The sequence below is a fragment of the Dicentrarchus labrax genome, unplaced genomic scaffold (assembly GCF_905237075.1).
Source record: "Dicentrarchus labrax unplaced genomic scaffold, dlabrax2021, whole genome shotgun sequence".
NCBI lineage: Eukaryota > Metazoa > Chordata > Actinopteri > Moronidae > Dicentrarchus > Dicentrarchus labrax.
This window is the reverse complement of record NW_026136710.1, coordinates 325,974-353,694: the sequence shown is the minus strand read 5'-3', so window position 1 is coordinate 353,694 and position 27,721 is coordinate 325,974. Positions and strand designations below refer to the sequence as shown.

The window sequence follows — 27,721 nt, the reverse complement described above, 5'->3', positions numbered from 1 at the left end:
AATCAGGAAGTCAAACTGTGCCTTCCCATCTGCAACCTCAAATCCTTCATTAACCGTTTAATACACACTCATTAAGGCATGTGCATACACACTCGCACACAAGCAAAGGTTCACGTGCCGTACAAGAACATGAAGCTTACACACGTGCACACACAGAGTGACTCATCAATGCTAAATTATACTCAGCACATTATGCTGTAATGGAACAAGATGGAGAACTAACAGCTCTTCCTCTCCACTCACTGAATGATAAATGACAGTGTAAGTTGAACACTGTAGAATGATAAATGAGGGAAAAAGCAGGTGAGGTAATGTTACAGAATATAAAGCATGTAGCAGACTGTGATTAGAGTTGTAGAACAATGTATACTATATTTAAGTTTCAGCTGTTAACAATTTTAATTTTGTGATTATTTAAAGTCCCAAAACTCAGTCCAGTAGTGTAATGTGAGCCATGTGTGGCTCAGGGCGGCTGTGTGTGTGCAGAGGCAGAGCGGGTCGTCCTCTAATCGGAAGGTTGTTGGTTCAATCCCTGGCTCCTGCCACCACATGTTGAAGTATCCTTCTTTGAGCAAGATACTGAATTGCTTCATGCGTTACTTTCTGTTCAATGGACTTTGCCATTGCTGAGTGAATGTGTGTGAAAGGGTGAATGTGGCACATAGTGTAAAAGCGCTTTGAGTGGTTGGAAGACTAGAAAGGCCCTATACAAGTACAGGTCCATTTACCATTACCATTACCAGTGCACATCCACTGAGAATGGACTTTACAGGGAAGTAGGAGACATCTTGTGTCCAGCAGGAACACATTAGAAATCTATATTGATAGATTCTAGACTTTTTTAATGAGGTAGAAGAAGTAGATGACTTTTAATGGTTTTAATGTGGAAATTTTGAAAAACTTTTCTTTTTGTGAAAAAAACATATCAGACACACAATATTTTTATATGTCTTAAAACATGTCTGGAAGGGAGTTTCAGTATTGCCAGTTAAAAAAATATAAAACCTCCATGAATGAAAAATCCTTAATAGAATCAGTCAGAATTGTCTGTTTTTGCAGTTTGAGGTGTTGTGTTTTGCAGATGATTAGCCTATATACTTATATATATAGGCTAATCTTACAAAACTTTGTTACATTTGTCAACCAATTGTTTTGTCAGAATTTACCTTGGGAATGTAGACAAAAATAAGAGGCAAATAATACTATTTGTGTTGCTTTATCAAATGTTATATAACCCTGCTGAGCCATAGTATTTCTGCTCCACAGAAGACAAAGATGCAGCCTGCTTTGAAGACAGACGTAATACATTTTTTTTAAGAACAGTGTTAACTAATTTGGATGTTGACAAAGCTTGGTAGGTTTGTTTCATTTTGTTTTTTTAAATAGGCAGCTAGCAAACCAGCTTGCTTAAGTGGGTTTTGTGGCTCGCTTTATGAATCAGCTTCATAAATGTACAGAGATTACAGGTAAATGAGATCTGGAGAGAACTCCATGTAATTTGTTTTGTGATTCAACAAATAGTACCTTAAATTGAATTTGTTTAAAATATGTTGTGAAAAATGTCAAAATAGATGGTTGTCAGTGGAAATATGTAAAATTATCTCACTCTATAGAATATTATTTTAATACAGTATATGACTTTAACACTTCAAGGACAGGATGAAGATCAGGTGGATCCCAGACTCAGAAACTAGGATAAGGTTTAATGAAACTGGGTGTAACTGCAGATGCAAGCAACTGCATGTGGGTGTGGCAATCAAAACACTGTGGTGCAATCCAGATAAGAGGGCTGGAACGATATTAATGCATTATTATTGGGAGGAATATATTATTGTTGGGCCAGGCTTCAGTTGGGGCAGGCATCGGTATTGGCTGGAAATCTGCTCCTCTCATCCCCTTTAAAACCTGTATGCAGTTTCCTAATGAGCAGGAAGGAGAGTCCAGGCTGGCTCCTCCTGACACAGAACTGGTCTTGTCCAGAGGGCTGTTAGCAGACTCTTGAATCTTGTGATCTATCACAGTGAATGTTAACTCTGTGATATTTGTTTGTCAAAACTACATTAGTACAACCCAGCACTGCATTACTCTATTACAGTGAATGCAGGCTTAATGATCACTGGGATGGATTACGCATTTAGGCAACTTTCAAGATTCGTCTAATAGATTTTCATTTCAATAAGAAATGAATGGAAACCAGTTTCTTCCAGGAACCATAGCCAACCATACATACGTAAATATTTAGCCAAAATGTGTCCTATAATACATGATTTGCTGTTGAGCTACACATTTCTTTTTCAAAAATTCTTCACAGAGTGACCATAGAGTGTGGAAGAGGAATCAGCTACTCTTGAAGACTCAGTGTTAATTACAGAACTCACAACATGCAACAACAGCATCCAAGCTTGGCACCAGGCCACATATTATCCTAACAGCCTTACTGCTCATCTACATGGACAATGTGAAGAATGCTGCCATGTTCCCACTTTGGTCTCGAGCCAAAGGATCACAATGTAAATGAAAATGTAAAAAGAAGTTTAAGTAGAGACTGAGATGCTGCCAGGAAGCTATGAGTTCAGTGAGCGCACAACCTTAAACTACACACACTTTGAGAAACAAGTTTCATATTTTAGAAATGAAAAGGACTCAATTTAAGCTATTTACAGTTATACATGTAATGTTTTCTTAAAACAGGGGTAGGAAACCAGCTGCTCTTTAACCCCTCTCCAGTGGCTCCTTGTTTTGACAAAAAATTATACTGAAATGATTAACGTTTTTTTCTTTTTAAAAATACTTTGTGTTTGTTTGCTAAAACCTTCCTATTCCTTGCTAGTACATGATACTACTACTTTTTTCAGGTATACTGTTTCAAAAATAGGACAAACTCTTTTTTATTAAAAAAATGACCTATTGCAGCTTTAATAGTGCATGGATCAATTTTTCCCCCCCAACCCCCCCGGCTTTCCCCCCCCCTTTTTCCCCCCCAAAAAAAAAAAAAAAAAATATTTTTTTACCCCCCAAAAAACCAAAAAATTTTTTTTTGATAGTAAATGTTGCTAACCCTTCAACAAAGTAAAACAAAAACAAAAAGTATGTTCTCAAATAAATTTTGCTCAAATCAGTAGGCTAATATTTTCCATCTGTCAGTATGTTGAAACAAGGCGAAATGAGACAGATTAGTTAATAATAAAAATCAATATAAAACCTAACTGCTAAAAGTAAAATTGAAACAGGAATAAGTGCAATTATTTCACTTTTTAATCTGACTGAAGATAAATAGATTTTAAAGATTAAAATTGATGTAAGTTATGTTTTAGTTTAGTATAAGAGTTGAACCTTCTAGGTGTTCAGTCACGGTCATTTCATCAATGCAATACACCTTTTCAGTCTTTGTCAGATCTATAAAATTCTACCTTGAAACCAAGTGTATTTTCACAGAACTGACAGCTAGTGAGTATCCAGTTGGCAGCTTATTATGAAGGGTCAGGTATAGGTTGTATATGTGCTAGATGTGAGGAGCAGCTTGCACATGCAGGTTTGGTATTTGCTGTGAAAAGTAGGGCAGCTGGAATGAGCTGACTTCCACAACTAATTCAAAGTTCCATCGCGGCCCATAGCTTGCTGGTCCAAAACCACTGCCAGCTGATTAATGCAATGTTTTCTTTTCCAATCCCTTTGCCCCACTTTCTTTCTTTATTTCATTTCTCCTTATTCCCGGGAGGCAATCAGTGTTTCATCCGCTGCCAGATTCCACGTTGCTTTCTAGAAATATACTTTCGCAATGAGAAAGAATCTGTTCCAGCCTGAAGCAACAACTCATTCAGATAAGCAAGACGCATCATCACCTCCACTGTACACACATCGCTGGAGCGATGTGTGGTCTGTTTGAGGGAGGAAGGCTGTCATTATCCACTGTGAATTCAATTCTGTATATGACACATAGCAGTGTTTGACATTTTTAGTGCTTTTATCATGTATGCAGCTGAGCCTTTGTGGTAAAAATATACAAATACAATTATCTCTGCATTGGAATTGATGTACAGTATGTTTGCAGTTATTATAAGGGGTTAACTTAATTGCTGAAAAAATGTGGAAAATTGTACTTGGAATCCTGGAAACCACACTTAAGGCTACTGGTATCTGCGAAATCTGACCACAGTTCAAACAGTGTAATAGTATTAGCATAAGAGGCATCTCTCCACTGATAATACTGACAGTTCAAGTTGCTTTAATCAATCTCTCCCTGTTTCCATAACACTTCTGGTCCCTTTTCTCCCCAAGCTCCTCTCTCCTGATTATTTTTCCTCTGGTTGGAGTTTTATATCAGACTCAACAGGGAAGGAAGAACACATTTCTGTCTTTATTGGTGTAGTTTTATTTTCTCTAAGACAACAAAGGCGCTTAACAACATTTGTTGTATTTGTTCTTCTTGTCTAGCTTTTGTAATTTGGTTGTAAGTTGAGGTAGCAATATGTTTTAAATCATGTCCCAGGAGTGAAGACAACTAAACTTTTATTTAACACTCCTTCTCTGTCCAATCCGATTCTCCAAGATCTTAAAAATCACCACAATGTGCTCAAGTCAAAGCAATCAATAAATCAAATGCTCTGCAAAATAAAATAATATAGTATCTGTAGTTGTCACAGTCTTGTAATAAGCCCAGTCAATCATTTCTTTCCGGCAAAATGATGATGTCAGTGTTCAATGTCAATATTTTGTTCACAGCTTGTTATACTGCCCCTGGTGGACAGGAAAAAAAATGAATACATGTTTAGGGAACAACAGAATTAAGTGTTTAATAGACCTTGTTCATTTTGACATGAATTTGGAAGGTAAACATGTAAACCAGCAAGATACCATACAGCCTCACTCTCACTACTGATCTCGTTTCCATCTAGCCTTCTGAAGTTATGGGTTGTTATTATTTGTGGTTTGTTTTGCTATGGACAGTTATGTTGAGCAGCTTCTCTAAACTTATAGCTGACATGACGGCACGGTACGATACGATATAAAGACATTGATACAGATCCATAAACTTCTATACCATTGGATCATTCCAGATCTTTTTTGTCCAGTGAGTATATACTTATGTATCCTTCAAATCTGCTTGTCAAAGGAAACTATTGGCGACATCACTCAATGTGCACACTTTCACTGGCGAACACATTGCCTTCCACCTGATTGTCTCTTAGCTGCCTCACATCCTAGTTTAGTGCAGTAATATTGCTGTTACGCAATAAGAAGGCAGAGAGATGGGAGGTTAATACATCTAGCTCTCATTTATAGGACGGCTTGTTTTCAAGTTAAGTACCAGACAGAAAAGAACAAGATCTTGGATAAAAACACCCTTTAAAAGGGATCAGATCAACTTTCCCCTATCTCTGTTTCAACCTCATTCTTTCTCACACCATATCTGAAGGAAAAGCATGTTTGACTATTTTACTCACTCTGTCTGACAGTCCACATTTGACATGCAGACAGACAGAACACACTTCAAGAGAACAAATTGGTCTCAGAGCTGTGCTGGATCAATTTGAATCAACACCCTGGCAGGGTATCTGAAGGCTTGCTCAATCTTTCAAAGTACAGGGATAACAGCACATCCTAGACTGTATGAAATAATACTAATATATGAAATAGAAATCCTATAGTGCAAGAAGACTTTTCTACAACTGCAGCTGAGCTCTGGCTTCCCAACTGCATTCGAAAAAGACTGTTTCATATGACTTCACTTCCTTCCCCTTCACTTTACCAGAGCAAGGGGCAGAGCAGAGGGTTTCATTCAAAAATGGATCCGCTCTTAACCAAGACTTGTGATGAATAACAATTATTAGTGAAAAGCAGTGTCATAATGTCATAAATAGACTTAATGATTCCAAAATAATTATTCTGTCTTGAGACCTAAAAACTGTATTTTAATTATAGGAAATTACCGTATTTTTACGAGTCAGTTATTTTCATTTTTATTTTTTTATTTTTTGGTGCCCCAGCTGCCGGAATATCCTTTTTTTAACATCGCTTTTTTATTACAGTGTGAAATCGTTAGGGAAAATTAGATGGAAAGAGTAATCTGCTGCAGTTAGAGGAAAACAGAATAATCAGATTGCGGGGATGAAAAAAAAAACAATTATTGTTTGATGGATTACTCATTATATCCAAGAGGAACAGCACAGATGCTGAACCGTCTCACGGTACTGTTACAGTAAGTTAGAACAAGGATTGTTTAATCATATATAATGTAATCATATCAGTATTTATGTTTTTTTTTATCTTAAACTGCTTTATAATCATGATAGATTAGGGCAAAGACTGTGAACAAACCAGGATGTTCAGTGATACATAACAGTACTCAAAGGCATAATAATTTTGGTGATACTGTAGACATTATATTGGAAAATATCATCTCAGTCTGTCTTACTTTCCCAATGCCTACATCCTTTCATACTAAGTTCCTTAGACAAGCAGCTCAATCCCAAACAGTTTTTGCCTTTGGCTTGATAACATCAACATTTAGAAAAGCGCTCTGCAACATACTCTGTCAAATCTGTAGAATCAACTTTTGACAGTCTTGACCTTCTGAAGAGACACTGAAATGGAGGTAATACAGTTGCTGCAGAAAATTTGAATTAGTCAAAATACTCTTCCAGTTGAAAGTGGCAGTCAAAATAGCAATGTTAAAAGAAGTTTCAATCAGCAGTTTTTGCCGACTGCTTACACACTTTGGCTCATTGTGTCAAACGCCACACAAAAGCCAAATAAGACAACACTGGGCGTTACACCTCACGTCTATGTCAAAATGAAACTCGGCAATCAAAACCTAACCATCCCTTTTCTAAAATGGCATTTTTGCAACAAATGGTACAAAATCTGTAAGTGTGAGCCAGTGTTTGCTTTGTCGGCACTACTGTAGCGGTTCAACATGGCGGACTTAATGGAAGGTGACCGGCGGCATCTGTAGATAAAAACAGCTCATTCTAAGGTAACAAAAACATTATGATTGTATATTCAGGTGATTATATAATAATGAAAACATACCTATGAATATTATATTCCATTTCTGCCAATAGATCCTCCTAAGCACGTACACTTAAACTTCCAGCTAAGTGAAGTTGAAGTGTTAGTGTGTAGGATTTAGTAGCATCTAGCAGTGTAGGGGCATATTGCATAGTTATAGATTTTGTGTAGGAGAAACTACAGTGGTCTGTGAAACTCACAAAAAAAAAAAAAGTGCATACTGGGCTACTGTAGAAACATGGTGGTTCAACATGGCAGATTCCATAGAAAAGGACCTACCATAGATCTAGAAACATTGGCCACTGCCGTATACTGCCGCTATACGTCTGTGTAGTCGCCATATTGCAGAGGTCAAGATCTGTTGTTATCAATACAGAGAGATGCACTACAAAATCAGTGGTAACTGGTTTAATTCTGAACCGATTTTCATTAAATCTGGTTTCGTTTTAAATGTGAGAAACTGAATGTCATACTAGTTACTTGTAGTAATTAATTAATTCACTAGGGGTGGACCTAATGAATTCTGTGTCATAAAATGTACCTTCTGAATAGCTACAACTTCCACTAGGACATGCAGGCTGCGGTCAATGAATAGGCCAGTGTAAATTATTTAGAATTTGGACTTTTGTCAGTTTCTCTACATATGTAGATTTCTATACATATTGTTAAAAGCCACCTTCCTGCTTCTTTGATAAAATGTGAAATTTGTCTACAGGAAAACATGTAATTCAACTTTTCCCCATACAATTTTTCTTGCCAGTTTCCTGGTTTGACAGTAACTTGTAGGCTACCATGTGTTGATACATTATGCACCAGCTCACACACACTAGTATACATGTATTCATTGTTTTCATTCTGTATTTTGGCCAAAGTGCTGGTCTGCCTAGCAGTGGTTGTTTTATTTTTTTGTTATCAGTGCCTATTTTGAATATATTTATTGTACATCCAAAACCTGCACATGCCTGCAGCATTTTTCCAAGTGGTGAGAGGTGTTTTTTGGGCATAGAGCTGATGAGATCTGCCCCCATTTAATCACTTAAGTCCTACAAGTAACCACTATTGTATTCAGTTTCTCACGTTTCTAAAAAACAATTTTCATGAAAATTGGTAGAGAATTAAGCAAGTTACCGTCGATATTATAGTGAAGTCCAATGTGGTAACTGTGCAGAGTCTACATTATTGCTAATCATTAGATAGCAGAGATAATGCGTCTATCTATGCTATCTAGTGATTCTCATTTACCTGCTCATTCTAAGGTAACACAAAAAAACAACCATTCTTATATTCAGGTGATTATACACTAATGCAAACATTCCTATGAATATTATATTATATTTCTGCCAATAGATCCTCCTAAATGTTACACACTGGACCTTTAAGTCTAAGTGCTGAGTAAAGTCATTGTAGCAGCCGTAGTTCAAGCATTGAAATCTCACTTGAAGTGTAGGTGATCAATTGAACTGGAAGTGCCAGTTGAAGTGGGAGTACTGACAGAAGCTAGTTAAAGACATTGTCTGTTAAAGTGTATGAACAGTGGAAGTTTTAGGTCTTAGAAGAATGTTAAGACCATAAACCTGAAAGGGTCAGATAAAGCGCAACTGAAATATGGCACAGAGGTGCATTATGGGGATTATAATATAACTAAAAGTCAGGATACCTTGACCTTTGCTGCTTCAATTATGACCATTATTATCTCTTTCATCCTTCATGTCCTTGTGTGTGCTGCATAAAGACACTGCTGACTGCAATTTACATTAAGTACAGTACAGAACCCCTGTGGTGACAGGAAACGTATCATATGTTTCAATTATTAGATATGAATGGAAATATGGAAGGAAAATTCAATTCAAGTCCATCAAAATGAGTAAAAAACAGAACAGTTAAGTACATGTTAATGACATGTTTATAATGTAATTTTCACCTGAATTACTGTATCATTGATACATATAATGGAAGTCCTAAAATATGTCCTAAAAGTGACCTACTTAAACACTGAATGCATTGATTTTAAACTGAGTTTGATTATTCCTCATATTTTCGATAATGAATGTGAACAATTTGGCCAGCTCCATGATTCCTCGATTCAGGGCTTACAGTTCTTTTTTCTGTAAAAGTAAGAATGTAAGTATGGGGATGACATTTTTTCAATGTTTTGATCAGTGTACTTTTGCTGTCTGGCTTCCTGCCTTCTTTAGCCTTGAACTGGTATAAGGCAGAATCGAATGGGAGATGCAAGGATTGCTGTTTTTTATCATAGCCTGGATCCCTGTGTTATTTTGTCTGCAATACAATATATATGTCAGCAACATTCGCCATAGGGTTTATCAAGTAAAATCCTCTACCAATGTACTGCAAACACAAAATCAAACAAAGAAGATGGACATAGAGAAACTGAACGTACGGAACGTGACTGTTCATTGCAAATTACTGTCGACCATATGCAGGTTTCTGTTTTCTTATAGTAAGAGAAAAGCGTGATGAACACCATTCTAATACAACTTCATGTTTTTGTTATATATATATATTGTTACATATTGATTCAGTATTTGAATTTACAGTTCTAACATATTATTAATGCTGATGAAACTGTACATATACTCACCTAGAGGCACCGCAGCAACACAAAGATTTGTCATTATCTTAAAGGTGCACTCCACCTTTTTTCTACATGTAGTTCAGTTTAATCAAGAGGTGTCCTACTCCCACTCCTCCTGTGAAAACGGTTGTGTAAAGCATTCTGTGGCTCTTGAGGACCTTTCTAAAGTCTGTCAAAACCCGAATGATGTCATAGTGATTGATTTCACCATGGTTATCTAGGTAATCTTTGGGGGCTACAAAATGTAACAGTGAGCCTGTGTTACAAACTGGGGTATGGATTTTGAAAGATGTGGAAATTTACATGGCAGAGAAAGTATACTCTCATATGAAGCTACAGCCAGGCGATGGTTAGGTTTGTTTAGCATAATATCTGGAAGCAGCTACCTTGGTTATTTCCAAGGGTAAAAACATCTGCTTACTAGCACCTCTAAAGCCCACCAATAAATATATTACACACATTACATACGTTTGTTTAATATGTGCAAAAACCCAAGATGAGGCTTGCTCTTTCCCACTGCTTCCAGTCTTCATGCTACGGTAAGCTTACAATCTTCTGGCTTATACTTAACGGGCATATATGAGAGAGTAGTATTGATAGGTGTATCCAGTCCAGTGTGTGACATTTAGGAAGATCTATCGGCAGAAAAGGAATAAACTATTTAAAGGTATGTTTTCATCAGTGTAAAATGACTTGAATAGAAGAATAGTTGTGTTTCTGTCCCCTTAGAATGAGCTGTTTTTATCTACAGGGGGACCGATACCAGCGTAATTCACATATCAGAATTTCCCGATCCAACCTGCGCAGATTTCCGATATCCATGAGCCGTGTCTGCGCTTTAACGTTGTCTGCTGAAATGACTCCACAGGTGATTCCTGCCGGCCAGTCTGCTAGCTGGCTGCAAACTGTGGAATGGAGTTCCTGAACGGAGGCGCGGCTCAATGAGACACAGAGTTATGAGACATGCCCCCGCTCAGGAAATCCATTCCACAGTTTGAAGGCAGCTAGCAAAGCCGTAATTCAGAGAGGCGGAAGCTCCCTCGCGTCGTACAACACTACGAACGCAATCAAACATTTAAAAAAGCACCACACAAAACAGCACGAGGATTACTGGGTCAAAATGAGAACCACCACTTGATTGTTAAAGTAGTATTACAGTTCTTACACGATACAGGGCTATATATGAACATTTGAAGCAGTAACATTATCCTTAGAGGGACTTCCTGAGGAGGGCAGTAATAGACCTAGAAGCGTCTAAACTGCCGGAAATCCATATGAAGAAGAAGAAGAAGAGCAGGGGCAGAAAGACAAAAGGAGCTGTCAGGAATCACTTCTGGAGTCATTCCAAAAACAAGGAAAACTCCAGGCAGACAACGGGAAAGCTAAAGGGATTAGTGTGTGTGTGTGTGTGTGTGTGTGTGTGTGTGTGTGTGTGTAAGATGTTTACACTTATTGCGCTTTTCTTATATTTCAATTATTTGACATTTTGGGAATTTAATAAATATTGACATGAGAATAAATTTGAAACCCTTACAGGTGCATATTTTCAGAATGGGATTTTTCCTGTTAACAGGATTTCCTGTTTTTCTGACTTCCTTTTCTGACCTTATACTTGCCTCAAGTTGCCTTTTGGGACATACATACATACATACATACATACATACGTACATATCATACTTGCCTGTTGAGAGGAGTTTATTTCAGCCTCATATAAAATCAACAATGATAATAATAATATTAAAGCAAACACAGCTCTGGTATCGGAATAGTATCGGTATCGGCCGATATCCAAATTCAGGTATCGGGATCAGATCAGAAGTGAAAAAATGTGGATCAGTGCATCCCTAGATACAATTAAAGCCATTTTACATAAATTGCCTAATGCAGCAAGAGAGTAAATGTGGTTCAATTAAATAAAGGAAAAACAACTATGTAGCACATTCAGTCTCAAAGCTATAGACGTTGCAAGATTGGAGAAAAAAAACAGACTTCTAAGTGCAAAATCCTTTTATCCTCCCATCTTCATTTGAATGTGTGCAATATACAATAAAAACTACTATAACTACCTCCTGGTAATACCACACCACATTTTCTTTTCAACGGCAGCGAAAGACTGCAAGATGACACTAACTAATAGATTAAGACATTGTTGTCAGTGTTACTCTCCATCTGTTCGTAACAGCTTTTCTTTGCTGTTAAATCTCTCCGTTTCCATTGTTTATAGCATGAAAGAGGCCTGATTACCTCAAGGTCACAGCCAGTGCAGGAGAAGTATAATATGAATGCTCCGCAGCTGCCGAACCACGAGATGAGAGATTGGATTGCTGAGAGCAACGTATAAGGAAGAATGGCATATTGGAGGCATTTGGAGTTTATTCTAAATTCAGAACAATGTGTTGAAGGAGTGTAGAATGTAGGTTTCATGGGTTTCGTTGGTTTCTAATCCTAAGTAATGAGCTCTGGGGTAGTGATTTTCTTTTCTCCCTGACATCTTCATACACGTACAGAAAGTACAGGCAGGCAAGCACATTCATATTGGCTTTACACATTCACACATTTCTCCCTCGCCTCATCATACTGCAAAAAAGCAACCTCTCTCGCCCACTAACATACACACAATCACGTACACACACTTACACACACTCACAGTTTGATATTTTCTCCTAAGCAGCTTGTATAAAGAGAGCTCTGCCTGCCTTTCCTCTGTGACTCACAGTTACTGGGAGCAGCAACGAGGCAAGTGTGTATCTGTGTGTGTGTGTGTGTGTGTGTGTGTGTGTGTGTGTGTGTAGATACTTTGGAACAAACTTATGATGCTTCTCACCCTTGCTAACGTCTGTGCTTGTCCCTAACGTTGTCATAATGTGACCAGGAGGAAATATCAGCTCCTGTTCAACTCTGACACTAACCGAGATAAATGTCACACACACACACACACCAACACTTTTCCTTCACTTTTGTATTGCACAAATGATGCCCAAGCAGTTCTGTGTACTTTATAGACAAAACAGAAACATAATCATTTGATACATTTAAATAACTAACATACTGTATACTGTGCAAACATAAAAATACATATAAAAGGAAAGAAGAGATGAAAATAAAATAATGGACCAAGCTGAACACACTGGTCCCCTGCAGAGCGGGGATACATGTCATTTAATGCTCCCAGCACAAACAGTAGGCAGTCAGCGTGGCACGCCAGCAGAGCCACACGCCACATCAATGTGTAATACTTACAATATTTATACCAACAATATACAGTCGGTCTGGTCAGCATTAAATAACAGCATCACTGAAAATGTGTATAAAACACTCACCCCCTGTAGGTAATGACAGTGGCTATGCTCCTTTGCATTGCGCTGCAGTAGTCAGTGGATTCCGGTGATGACACTGGTGGAAAAAAAAATAGAGCCACTTCTCTCTGTCAATGTGTATATGCATAATGTTCCAAGCTCTCAATGCTCTCAATGACATTGCTAAATATAAAAAGAAATCTGTGTGGGTATAGTGTTCTGACTGCTCCACTAGTAGTGGCAAATTCAGCGTGCAAAATGGTTATGCACCATTATCACAACTGTCTTTTGGTCTGGCTGGTCCCCTGTTCACACAAAAGATTAATGAAAATGTGAGTATTAGGTTGCATGGAGTCTATAATGTCTCCACAGCTTGTCTTTAAATGAAATGAACCCATGTGTTTTAAAGATAATAATAGTTCTTCCTTATTAACAAAGATGACTTCACAAAGATGAACTGATTGAATAAAAATACCTTATATACTACACATGGATGGATTACTGAATGTGCCTACCAATGGTACTGTTACTGTTAACATTTGTTGTTGGAAAGCCAGATGACTATAAAGACACAGTACAGCCACAAAAAACAATTGTGAAGAAAAGAGAAGAAAAATTCTTCAGAGAGACTGAAAATGACCACAGAGAGACAAATCAATTTGAAGAAGGTAGTTCTTGTTTTAAATCATATTTTAGCTAGATTATTGCCATCCATTGCTTAAATATCATGCTAGATGAACGGTGCCATGTACAGAAAACCAATGGCGATGTCTAATAGATTCCAGAAGTCTGTCTGTGTATTACCTGCAATTGACAGGAGACATTAACATAGAGTAATGTGCCAAGCCAGAGAGCAACCCTAACAGAAAAGAATCAATGTAGGCTGTGCCTATTGTACAGCAAATGAAGAAAGCACTTCCTCTCTGTGTTTCTTTGGGGCTCACACCTAGGATGAACCCAGGATGGCTCAGCACTGGCTGGGCAGGTACTATGCCAAATATTACGGCCTAAAGTTTGCTTTTCAGAGAGTAGGAGCACATATCAGGCCATCTGGCCGTCTGCTTAAACAAGTGAGACCTTGAAAGCAAACAGCTGCTTTATCAGCTTTAGAGTTGACTCTTGGTATTTTTGAAAGGCCAGTGCAAGACCACGAGTGGCTCATAACTGACAAGAATGTCAGAAATATATTGAGGTGATGGACCACTGAGAACTTTGTAAACCAGGATATCTCCCTGCAATCAATCCTAAAGTTAGTGGAAAACAAGGGAAGGCATTTTAAAGGAAAGTACACCAAGCATGGTAAGGTCAGTCCTGAATATAACCCTTATTGGCTTATTGAACACCTTTCTGATACGTCCAGACATAGCATAGCATACAAGAAAATTACACTCAGGTTCTGAATTGCATCAACACAATACTATACTCTGAATTCATTGCAAACGTTATCTTCTGAGATCCAACCCTGAAGAAATAGCACTGCTCACTAAACATCCCCAGCTAATAGTGATGCTGGTCATGTTCTACATTTGAATGAAAGTGTAGCATCTATTGAAGCATGTTAAGTTTTGCATTGGATTTGTGTCAGAGCACATTTTTCACCTATGTGCCCCAATTCCCAAATTAAGTTCACCAATGTAGCCTCTCCAGAGTTACATAAACATACAGTAGATAATGAATTGCTTTGGTGGCCGCCTCCTGGTAAGATATTAGTTAAATTATCTACAAAACATATTGTGTGTTTGATTTGTTTACTTTTTTATTACTCATATATATAGCTTATACGAGCTATTTGGATAAGTTGATTGTTTCCAGGTGAAAGTATTCAATGAGACATGGTAGCAAACTTCACTTTATCTGTTTAGAAGTATTCCCACTCTCTCACAGCATTTTACTGAGCCAAAAAGATGGCAAGTAGACACAGATGGTTTTCTGATCATTCAGGTAATGCACAATGCAACTGACTTATGTGCTTGGTTATCAGGAATGACTATATGGAATGCTTCTTTTGATATAGTTGAATATAGTTGAATGTCTTTTAGCTCTTCAGCATGGACCTCTTACAGGAACATTTATGAATTCTCACCCTAACCATCTCTTACAACAACAACAATAAAAAAAAAAAAAAAACATCTTCCTTTCTTCCTATAGATAAAGAAAGTTCCCTGTAGTAACTCTAAGAAAATATTTTTACGAGAGGTACTTGAATGAATACTGATAGACTTGGTATTTCTTCTGTAATATTCCCATCTGCACAAACTGTAATTTAACGTTGCGACATAATTGTGCCTTTAAGCTCACAGATGACAGCTTCATGATGATGTGCTTAGCCAAGTACATACAGTCCTTGCTACTACCTGTGATGTTTCAGTACTGTAAGCCCCTCAGGATTTACTTCAACATGTAGTGCTGAGGAAATGAGCCATATTGATAACATGCAACACCCAGATGGACTCTAGAACTCAATTGCACATTAAGGAGGAACACATTAAAGTCAGAAATCTGCTTGGAATAAAGCTCAATAAAGGACAGATGATAAAAGCGCATGTGGTGACCTCTTGAGAATTGCCTGGCATGTCCCAAGAGAATAATAAGGAATCCTTGTAACACAATGAGGGCCATTGTATTGCTGAGGAATAATGAGTTTCCCGTAAACTGTTTACTGGAATGTGCTGAAGTAAGGTAGCCATGTCCCTTTGTAAAGAAACATTTTCTTTCAGGATATTTATCACTTAATAGATTGATTTTCAGGAATCCAGGCAGTAACAGCTTAATCACCCCCCTCTGAATTTGTCTGATTACTTTGGCCTTTTAAGAGTTTTACAATTCTCGCACTGCAACACAATAGAAGCACAATGCCAGGGCCCTTATTGCTCCTTTACTCTCTTCGCTCAGGATTTTTAATTGTGCATTTTGACTTTATGGAACAGCTTAGCAAGTGTGCTGGCCTGTGAGCTGAGAAGGGAAGGGCTTGCCATATCAACAGGGACCCCCTATTCAATCACCTGAGACAGAAATACATTAAGGCCACTGACTTGGAGAGGGTCAAAATCAGGATTACCTCGCTTGTGTTTCGATTTTAGCTGCCGCCACATAGAGCTATTGGGATTAGATTTGTTTTTTTTCTCTTCACAGGAAAAATGGAACCAGATATTTTCACTGAAGGTTTCTGAAGCCGGGAAGAAAGCTTTAATGTAGTGTTGGGGACCTGATAATAAAATTCCTGTTTTAGTGGAAAAAACACACCACCTTGGAATTACTGTTCAGACTATTTTATTTTAGTGATAGTGGCGCCACAGTCCTTGTTAGGGCCCGAGCACTGACCGTGCGAAGGCCCTATTGTAATTGAAGGAATTCTTTTTATTTTTCCTCCTAAACGAACGCATATTTGGAGGCCGCAACATGCTCAAAAACTCATGAAAGTGGGCACACATGTCAGTCGTGGCGAAAAATTTTGAATTTTGTGGGGCTCTACTATAAGCATGGCAAAATGGCCCCTCAGGGGCCCATAAACTGTACCATCCGGGGCCCCTTTCACCGATATGCATAAAAATCGGCACACGCGTAGATCTTATCTAGACGTACAAAAAATCCAGTGGAAGCCATATCCCACACCCAACAGGGCAATCTAAGCGCAATCTAAAGACATTCATGATTAAAAGTTGTGCTATTTACGACATCCCGTCGAACGGCGTGCCCGTGGCGTGGCGTCCAATTTCAACGACTCGCCATGAAAGAGGGATTTGTCATAACTTCGGCATACATGATCTGATCTCAACGAAACTTCACGTTTGATAATAGTCCCGCTCTGAACATGTCTATGTGATTATTTTCACTAACAGTGAGAGCGTCACCTAGTGGCAACAGGAAATATCAACTTCCATATTCTACTCCTAGCAGGACGATCAGATCCCGCTGAAATTCACTTATAAAATGCAGAATCCATTGTTGATGATATGTGATGACTGTGGTGAGCGTGTCTGTGGCGTGTCGTGAAATTTTGATGTAACGCCACAAAACACGAGTTTGCTATAACTTGAGTGTACATTGTCCATTCAGCTCCAAACTTCACTTGTCTGATAAGAGTCCCACCCTGAACACATCTATGTGATAATATTCAGATATAGTGATAGCGCCACCTACTGGCAACAGGAAGTAACTGCTGCGTGGTGATTGTGATCTGATTTACGTGAAATTTTCATGTTGTGGTCCGCATGTGTTAGGACGGTACGTGATGCGGCCGCAGCACGCCCCGAGTTGAGGGCCTTTTTGTTTTACAAAACCAATATCTATTCATTGATCTTTACCTCCCCTTCCTTTCCTTTCCTCCCTGCCATTTTGCCCTCATTTCTATTTTTATCAAGATATTGATATGATTGATATGAAAATGCCTTGAAAAACAAGGCATCTGCAGGTTTTTAAGCTGTTTAATATGCTGTATATATATATATATATATATATATATATATATATATATATATATAGTTAATTAGCAAAATGCCATTAGCAGTGCACTTTTCCTAGGTTGATGTTGCTCATTCAGCAAGCTAACATGCAGGATAAAAGAAGTGTTTGTAGAAGGGGACATTAGCAGATAAACTAAACTTGTTTGTTCAAAGTCTGTGACACTTGTTCTTAGTCAGTGTGACTATGTGACTTTATTGTGCAAATACAGTTTAAAATGAAAAAATCTGATTGTCTTCAGAAATGTAACCTTTATTCATAATCAATGCCTTTCCCCTCCATCATGTTATTTTGTGGTTAGGTGTAAATATTTGTCTACTTGGATGCATTTGGCTGTGCTTTCACTTTTATTTTACTGCCATTTAAGCTTTACAAAAACATATAATGGGTGCAAGGGTTTTGGATCACTTCTTAACACCAGTATTTCAAAGCAGTAATCTTTGTCCTGCTTTAGATTTCATCTATTTAGCCCCTCTGTGTTGCTCACAGCATGGAAAATATTCTCTTTTCAAAGGTCATCTTACAGCACTCAACAAGACTCTCCCGGCTTTGCCATTAGTAAACAAAGCAGCCACTTTATGAAGCCCTGTCTATGGTTTCTTATATATTGACCAGTCAGCAGAGGAAATTCATGTCTTCATAATTCCAGACAAAGAGGTGAGTTATTGCTTTCTGACCTCTGACTTCTCAACTTGGACCCCGTTCAGCAGCCTAATGACTTCCTGCTCGGGTGTATTTGATGTGCTGTACTGGCAGAATCACATTTCCCTGGTGTAGGCTGAACAACAAGAACATTATTGTTATTCATAGAGTTTGAGGGCCAGTTGATTCACACAAGAGGGTGCTTTCAGTCTTCTGTTTAAGCACTGTTGGGGTTTTGAAAACTATTGGTCTTGGAAGTCATTCTGTGCAGAATAAAAGTTAAATTCATGTAATGTGGTCAATTACTGCCAGCCTTATCAACAGACATCTCAAATTTTGGTATTTTGATGAAATGTTAAGTCTTTAGTTGAATTAAATAACATATATAAATCACATATTTGACTACACTGTGAGATTTTAATTAGATGGTTGGATTGGATTTAACTTCTTACCCCTCCATTGGTTGATGCCCCCAATACAAAAATGGAAGAATTTCAATAGTGAGAACTCAGCCATGATCTTCCCTGTGCAGTGACATTAGAAAGGTGTTGATGGATGCTCGTCTTAATAAAGATCTCTGTGGTCATCTAAAAACAGAGGCCTATGAAGGTTCAGTAGGCCAGAAATTATTTTATCCGTGATTTTTATTTTGTTTTGTTTTTCAAATTAGCTTGTCTTGTAACAGTATTTGAAAGTTTGATTCAGCCAAAATCCCTGACAACTAGCTCTATCTCGCCAGCTGTCCATGCTACACTGAACAGTGGTCATACAGTATCCCCTGTATCCCATAGAGCACACTCTTGCCACAAAGCCATGGCTCCTACACCTGTTGTATTTATTGTTGTATTTCTTAAGTATGGAGGGAGGGAGGATTCAAGTAGAATTTCATGGTGTAGTTAATGTGGGAACACCCATCAACTGATGAACAATGCCATAGACCTAACTATGCTGTAAACAAGTGAATTGTTGCCTTTAGATTTGCTTCAATTATTTCACCCTCATTCACTCAACTGTAGTGCTATTATCTATCTGTGATATGTCATTGTATTATGATGGATTTCTGATGACTACAGCATAATTTATGGATTGTGTAATTGTATTTAGTCTCATTATTTGTTTTGCGCATGGGTGACTAATCAGTTTCATATATCCTCGGTTAGGTGCTTCTGGCCTTTAGTTGCCTGAAACTCACTCACAGCAATTGATCGTGCCAACATCTTCCAAAGTTCTCATTAGCAGCCGGAGAATAAAACAAACAAACAAACAAACAAAATAGTGGGTCCCAATGAGATCTGAGAGTTCTCAACACAAACCATACCTGGGCACCCTTGGCATATACTGGAAATACATCACGGAAGTAAGCAAATGCTGCATGTATATATTTGGACGGACTGAATGTTTAGAAATCAAAGCAAACAAGATCACACCCACAGAATAAATTAGTAATAGTCAATTGAAAGTGTGATTAGTAGGGATAGGGAGTGGAAGGTACAAACCAATCAGCAACACAGTGTGACTGCCCTTACACAGTACAGAACAGCAGGTTACAGCACTCTGCTGAACTGCATCAACGGGAGGTGTGGTGGGGAGGTACAAAAACACACCCATCCCCGACATCCCTAGTGACCGAACGTCAGCCAAGGTAGTCACAAAACCTACAACTTTACAGTAAGATGCTGTGCCAGAATGGTCAATAGCTGCCACACTCCAACAATCACGCTGAACAGGAAGAAGAAGGTGGTGACAGATTATACCCCGCATAGTCCCAGCACATCTTTCAATCAAGGCTGGTCTCTTCAAAGTTGCAAACACAGACCACAGTTAAGACAGAAGTTTTCAACACTTTATAAGAAGCAAAAAGAAAATTCAAAGTACCAATAGAAAAAACAAACGTTTACCCATGAACCCTTGGGCAGCAAGATAGCTCTTAACAACTCTAGTCCCAGATACAACAAAAACTTCTTTCATGTGTGTTTCGCATCAACATCAGTGGGTACTTCTACCTAAACCAATACTGAGATGGCGATTGGAAATGTGCTGCAGCAAAATGTGGTTTCTTCTAGTTCATCTCTCATCAACCTTGGATGGGTTCCGGTTAACCAAGAAGTCCATATTGTAGGAGATAGTATTTCAGCCTATAGGTTGGACCATCAAGAGTTACGATTATTGGTTAAATTGGTAAAACCTTTTTCCTGTAAATATTCAACCAAGCTAACAGTTAAATAAAGTTAACAACCAATGAGGGCCTCCATCTTTAGATAGAGGAGGTCAAACCTCTCCTTTATGACTTCAGACAAATCCTCCAGTTGTTCAGGATTAACCTGATCCGTATGTTCAACTTCAGTTTTTGTGTTTTGTACAAACAGAAAGAGCTGAGGGAAAAACAGTACTGTTCTATTTGCAAACAATCACCAATGATATGATATTTACTGCATCCAGTTTCCTCATGAGATTTGCCTTTCTCTGATTCACGGATATAGATTGGGATTGGATTAGTTTATATAATTCAATCATCACATATATACTTCAGCCTATATGTATGCTTATAATTAAGAAATGTTTCTCCAAAATGAAATAATATTTGTTATGTAACACAAAAGGAGGTGTGGACCAACTTTTAAAGTATCAAATCACAACTTAAAACTCCCAAAAGCAATATTTTCAAATCCATAATGTGGCTGCATATTGCTTGTCTTTTGTTTTGTTGTTGTAACTTATTGAATCATGGCAAATCAAGAGGGTGCACAGAGCTGAAACATACTAACAGCAGATCCAATTTTTCTAAGTTCTATTAATGTTCTTATGAAACTGAGTCTTATTCCAACCTGCTGGAAAGCTAATGTGGCAGCTCAGTTTCCCACATATATCACTCAGGATCATGACAAAACAGGCAATATTGGCTGGCTAATGCTAGTCAGTCAATGTGAGTGTGTATATTTGTATAGTATTGTCACCATATAAACTGTGTGGACCCCAGGAAGAATAGTGACTGTTATACAGAAGGTAATGGGAATCTTCATAAACAAACAAACAAACAAACAAACATTTCATAGATCTGAATAGTGGCTTTAAAAAGTTTGTAGTTTGCTCCCACATGAAGACGGCAGGTATCACTTCTCAGCGGTGGCAATCAATTCAACAGGTGATCCAGTTTTGTGGCATTGATATCCACAAACCTATAATCTATCAATATGGTGATTATGTTCCAAATGTACTGATGCTGAAGAGAAGTGAACAAAAATGTAATTTTGGTGGTAATAATGAGCTTCCTTCAGTCCTTCTTTTAATGAACTTGTTTTCATTGATGAAAAGCCTGTTTTCTGCTTTAGGTTGCCAGTATAGTTTACAAGGCATGCTTTGGTAATTAATGCAGGATTTTAACAATGTTAGCAAGCAACGGTTAATCTTTTTATTTTATTTCAATTGCTAATACCATCGCAAATCTAAACTTTATTGTTTGTTCTAAACTAGTTAACATCATATAAACACATGACAGTGTTTTTAGCCTATACACAAGTCATAAAACAAACATTTCTTGCACATTAAGTGGGTCTGAGTTCGGACACTTGTTACGTCACTTTTTACAAGCCATGTAGGATATGTATAATTATTAAAAACATTACCATATCTGCTGGTAACCACACAGGTAACAGCTGTCTGTCATTGGAGGGTAACCAAAGTCTAGGGTATTTCTCTGTGTTGGGTTTTTACATGATTATTCTAACCTACTTTTACACTGATTACAAACAATCATGTGATTGATGGAAATTGCACAAGAATATTAATCAAATACTGAGAAAATAGCCAGTTGGTAAGAAATGACATGTATACTATTCTATTGAGGTGATAGTAACATTTTAGTACATTTTTGGATAATTACTGTCTAATTCAGGGCTACATTCCAGGTAACATCATGTGTAACAGACAGTCACTGCAGTTCGCATTAGTACTTGAATATTCTTAGATTTCCTGTGCCTTCCTTAAAAGGCACAAGAGTAGCATTAATTCTCTGTTTGCGTCAGTGACAACAATATAACTTATCCATGGGACACATAAATAATTGAAACGCTTCCTCTGTGTAGGACTGTTCTGTACTCAGTAGGAGGCAATGGCAGCAGTTAACGATAATTGGTAATGAGATAAGCAGAGGAACCAGGAAATCAGATTCTCTGATTCCACGCCAAAGCTTAGTATTACAATTTCCCCTGAGCAGTATCTGAAGTGGAAACATTAGAATAAATCAGACCTTGTTTGTTCCTACAGATCAAAATCTCAGGCCTAGTACTGCTCTAATTATCCAGCAGTGAAGGACATCTCCATTATACACTTTACCACTCTCAGATGAAGATCACCTTTCTCCACAAATCAGCCATTAATGTTTCGTGATAAGCAGAGATGGAGGAAACCTGACTCATCCTATACACTGAAAAAAAAAACTCTGTTGAATTAACATAAAAAAAAATCGGTTGCACATATTGTATTTATGTTTAGTCAAAATGTATTTAGAAAATTAATTTCTATTTAATCTACTGAATTCTTATTTGTAAAAGTTTTTCATTAATGTTAATTATATTCTATTATTCTGTGATGACCCAACATCATTTTTTGGGGTTAATTTAAAGTTTCCCTTTTATGTTTACTGTATTCAATTCTTACCTATTAAAGCAACATGAGATTTTTATGTAAAGTATATGCAGTGTTGTTGTAAATCAACTTTTCCTGCTCAAGTTAGTCTCATAAAGATCCTACATACTTTGTGTATGAATTCTACATGCTAAAATTATTTCTGTACGTCATTTTGCAATACACGGCCCTGAGAAAAAAATCTGCTGAAAACAATACACAACACTTGCTATAAACAAGAACATACATTAAGGCAGCGCAAGTGAAATGCGTAAGTGTCAAAAGTCCAGTCCAATGAAAAAGCAGCAACGGTCCATATTCCACAAGAAGATAGGGAGACTCTGTTGCATCCATCTTGCCATTAAATGGCAACAGCTCACTGGTGGAGTCTGTTTTTGAGAGCCTGGGCTTTCTTTGACAGTGTGTTGCCGTCCAGCTCCATCACAACCTTCTGGAGCACTTCGAAACAGTACTTAAGTTCAGGAGGGTAGTTGAGGTTTAAGGCATACATTAGGCCAAACAGCATGGCAACAGCAAAGGCAACGTTGTCCAGATCACGCAGTACCACCTGGCCCTCCAGGACAATCCCAATGTCCTCTGGTCTATCAGTGGCATCTCTGTGTTTCACAGCACATACTCCCAGCGTGGTCTCCTCAATGGCTCCTTGGTGTAGGCCTTCGTCTTCCACCTGCAGAGTGCACAATCACAAAAAGAATCATATGAGAGGAAATAAAACACTTGCCCTAAACCTTACGAGACTTAAAGTTTCCATAAATGCTAGTTTGAAAACTACAGCCAACAAACATGCAACAAACGTTTTCATTTCTCCTCAGATGTGTGTTAATATGATCAAAGAACTCCCTTTCATTTGCTAAATGTTTACACGTACATAAGTGACAGCTGAAAGTATACAGCTCTTTTTGAGTCTGACAAATGTATGTGGAATGCACTCTACAGCATTCTATGTCTTGAATGAGCACGGGCATTTCAAATATGTACATGGATAGCGGAGAGTACGTACAAAATGTGGATGTTTGAGTTTGTAATGGTTAAGTAACTCGGACCTACTTGCAACGGCTACTGAAAACCCCTTACACTGCCCATTCACTGGGGGGAGAGAGAGAGAGAGAGAGAGAGAGAGAGAGAGAGAGAGAGAGAGACGGAGAGAGAGAGAGAGAAACAAATCAGACGACATACTAATGTTAGGTATTAAGAACAGCCAGGTTAGATTCAATATTATAAACACCATTTTTAAACAGTTATAACAAATACTGCACTTTGTAACCTTCATGAAGGTAGGATTTATTACAGGATTATATTAGACTTAATTAGATTTCTGACTTTAGAAACCTAAAATTGTAGCAACAGAATACCCAAATTTTTTTGAAAGTCTTGACAATTTAGTTTAAACATGTCAAATAAAATCAAAACATTTGTATATTACTTATATATTAAATATTACCATTTACTACGGAGCCTTTGGTACTGTGCTCAAAGCAAAGCAGAGATTTAAACTGGAACACCGCCTAATACCCATCCAGAAAACAAAAACATTTTAAAATGATTTTATTATTTCTACAAGTTGGTGAAGCATCCTGATTGTGATACAGCTTATCTAACTGTGTCAGAGTTAAAAATTAAAATGATAAAAATGCATTTGAATAATACTCACCACAATATTTAAAAAAAAATCTCTAATAAATAAACTTGATTTTAGATACATTTTCTTGCCAATGTAAATCTCAAGCAGCACATCCAAGTTTTAATTCCAACACAGAAAATGTTGAAAAGAATTACTAAACATTTAACATCAGGAGTAAGGACATGGTAATAATCGCTCTAATCAGAGTAATGCACCTCCTCTACAGGGGTTTACAGGAGATTACTGAGGATGTTTGAGGAATGTCTATGTATTGTAAATAAGTGTCAACTGCACCATGCTGATCTAACCGAGCAGTTTAACATTACCTGTCACTAAGCTTAATTTAGAAAACACAAAGATTCACTTTCCTGACTTTATCAAGTGCTGCTTTCTAATTGATAAGCACAGAGCAAATTTAAAATGTGCATGGTCAGCAAAAAAACTGCAGTAAACTTTAGCCTCAACTACTACTTTAACATAATTAAGAAGTTGAGCATGTGGTCTAATTTATACATTTAACAATACCTATCAAGAATGATCCTCACTGAGAATTGTGACTTTATCAGGATGTTGAATTTCAAAGTGTGGCAAGGGACATGCTATAGTTACATACATTACATTACATTACATTACATTACATTATATACTAACGTTAAGGTTACTCATCAAGGCCCAAAAAAAACCAGCCATCTACTACATAACAGTTCCACTTGAGATAAAAGTTCAAGACGTTAGATAACCTTATGTAACCCACGGTAGTTAACAGAATACTCAAATACATTGAGGACCAGTGTCTAGGTTCTTAGCAGGAGTTGAAAGAGTATGACAGACACAATAAGCAACTGGAGCCACAGGGTACCTTAACTTCAAATGTGAATGTATTGGAAGTTGTATAATGAAAAATAACAAAGGTCCTTTCTTAACCAGGACTCTGGAACACAAATAGTTTCACAGTCTTTTAAGAAATTAACATAAACCACCTTAGGAAATATAATACCCAACACAGTTCAACTCCACAAGGAAATGTCTTTGGTATGAATAGAGTTCAGGATTAATAAAGTTCATTATTCCTTTGATCCCTAGGATGAAGAATTAGTTCAAAAGTTTTAGTTCTGTCAGAAGTCATATGGTAAGGTGAAGTTGTCACAGTCCTACCACTCAAGTGATGAGGAAAGAAGGGTGGGAGGGGCCCCCCTGGAAAAAAGCTGGGTGCAACACTTGATATCCAGGATATCAGGAGAATCCAAAATCCAAATCTAAGGGTATCTCCAGGGAATTTAACAACTGTATGAAAATAAGGCTATTACTACACTTGAGTCAATGAAATCCCACTTCACCATGACAATGGTATATGAAATCACATCAAAATACTACTGCACACAATAGTAATTAAATGAATGAAATATTTTTAACTGTACAGCATTTCTCCTATGGAGTACTTTATCATCCTCACACCATTCATGAACTATTTGTAGCTTTTTTAACCATGAACTTATGATTACTTTAGCATGTTTTAACCATCAAGTTAACATAGGACTTCTTTTCTTTTTTTTTTTTTTTTGACTATACATGCATATTTATGTATATAACAACTCTCTTTAAATTATGACCTGAATACAACACATCAGGTATTTTACACACCTCATATTTTCTTATAAAGGTTATAGCTTAAATGCACATATCCAGTTTGCTGGTAAACATTTCCTATTATTATTAGCACTAGCAGTGAATAACTTAGCAGCCATGCTTCCAATGTAAACAGTTGAGTACAAAAGAAATCTTATACACCAAAGTAAAAAACTCTATAACATAATTTAATATGTCTTAGCAGAGACTATACTGCTTTAACTCTCAAAATCAACACTGATACAATGTAAAGTTAACATATAAGCAAAAAGAAAAGGAAAAACACGCCGGGGGGCCCCGGGTGGGGGAAAAAAAAAAAAAAAAAAATTAAAAAAAAAAAAAAAAAAAAAAAAAAAAAAAAAAAAAAAAAAAAAAAAAAGCATTCAACTCCTGGGCTAAAATCTTACTCTTTAATTTAATTTTCGTCTTTTTTAAAAATTTAAAAAAAACTTTCTTTTTTTTGTTTTGCCGCGCGGAACACAACCGGGGGGGGGGGCCAAAAAAAATTAAAAAAAAAAAAAAAAAAAAAAAAAAAAAAAAAAAAAAAATTAAAAAAAAAAAATAAAAAAAAAAAAAAAAAAAAAAAAAAAAAAAAAAAAAAAAAAAAAAAAATAAATAAATAAAATAAATAAATAAATAAAAAAAAAAAAAAAAAAAAAAAAAAATATTTATTTTTTTTTGTTTTAAAAAAAAAAAAAAAAAAAAAAAAAAAAAAAAAAAAAAAAAAAAAAAAAAAAAAAAAAAAAAAAAAACTTACTTTTACTTTTAGAATTTTATTCCATTGCAAACAAACAAAGTAACTACTGCCTTAAATGTCATGACATTCCTGGAGACCTTCTCAACACACCCAAGTTGCTAGATTTATCAAACCCAACAGTAGTTCTCGCTTTATCTAAAATTATCAGATTCAAGCAGCCGCAGTTTGTAAAATTTGACTTACAGGATTATCTCCTGTGTTTATCAGCAATAGTTGTTAAGTTTGTCTGTCCACTGTTTAGAACTTTTCCATTTAACACAACTGCCTTCTGGGAATTGGTCTTCAGAAAGCAGAGTTAGCTGGGAAATCTAAACAATGAGCTCAAAGAGGCTAAAATGCTCTGTGTAGATGTTGGGCAGTAATTCATATTACATATATACATGTATACATATATATATACATATTTCATATTACACTTAATCATTTGGTTAAGGTGGTACCGATAAAACTTAGTTCAGATCGTAATTATGGAAAATGGTTGGGCAGGATGCACACTTTCATTCAGTCTAGAATGAAAGTCAACGACCATCACAACCTTACTTTCCACCTACTGTAGCTAAATAAAGGCAGGGTGCAAACTACACAGCGGGCAGGGGAAACTTGACTTCTTTTGATAATACATGAGCTGCCCTGAAAGCATGATTTGTGAAAATCTTAGGGGTCTCTAAACTATTGACAATATGTTATTTTTGCCATGCATTTCTGTCTTTCTGTATCTTCATCATCATGGATCATGTTTGTAAAATTAGTTATAGATGTATGATTCATGTATGAGGCTGATCTAATTCACTAAAGATACCAGCATGCATGCATCTTATTCTTGCCATCACCACAGAAGCGTAAGACAAAAGTGTGCTCCTCGAAAGCCATGGTATAGTTAGCACACTGAATAAAGGATAAAGGGAACACTTCTTCCTGCAGTGACATGAAGTACAATTTCCACACAGGATACAAATCAAGTGCTGCGGAATCATTCAATAGTAATGCATTTCCTAGGAATACTGGGCTGGAATGCAGGAGTTATTAATAATTATTCTGCCCTAAATCTCATATACTGTCTAATGTCA

General features: G+C 37.1%; 1 long non-coding RNA gene across 1 annotated transcript; it reads right to left on the bottom strand.

The window, feature by feature from the left end:
- Nucleotides 1-21,401: 21,401 nt before the first annotated feature.
- Nucleotides 21,402-23,737, bottom strand: LOC127370228 (uncharacterized). The gene is made up of 2 exons (XR_007886174.1): nt 23,698-23,737; nt 21,402-23,317 (listed from the first exon to the last, which is right to left on the bottom strand). It is a non-coding gene; the product is annotated as an uncharacterized LOC127370228 (long non-coding RNA).
- Between the last annotated feature and the right edge of the window lie 3,984 nt (nt 23,738-27,721).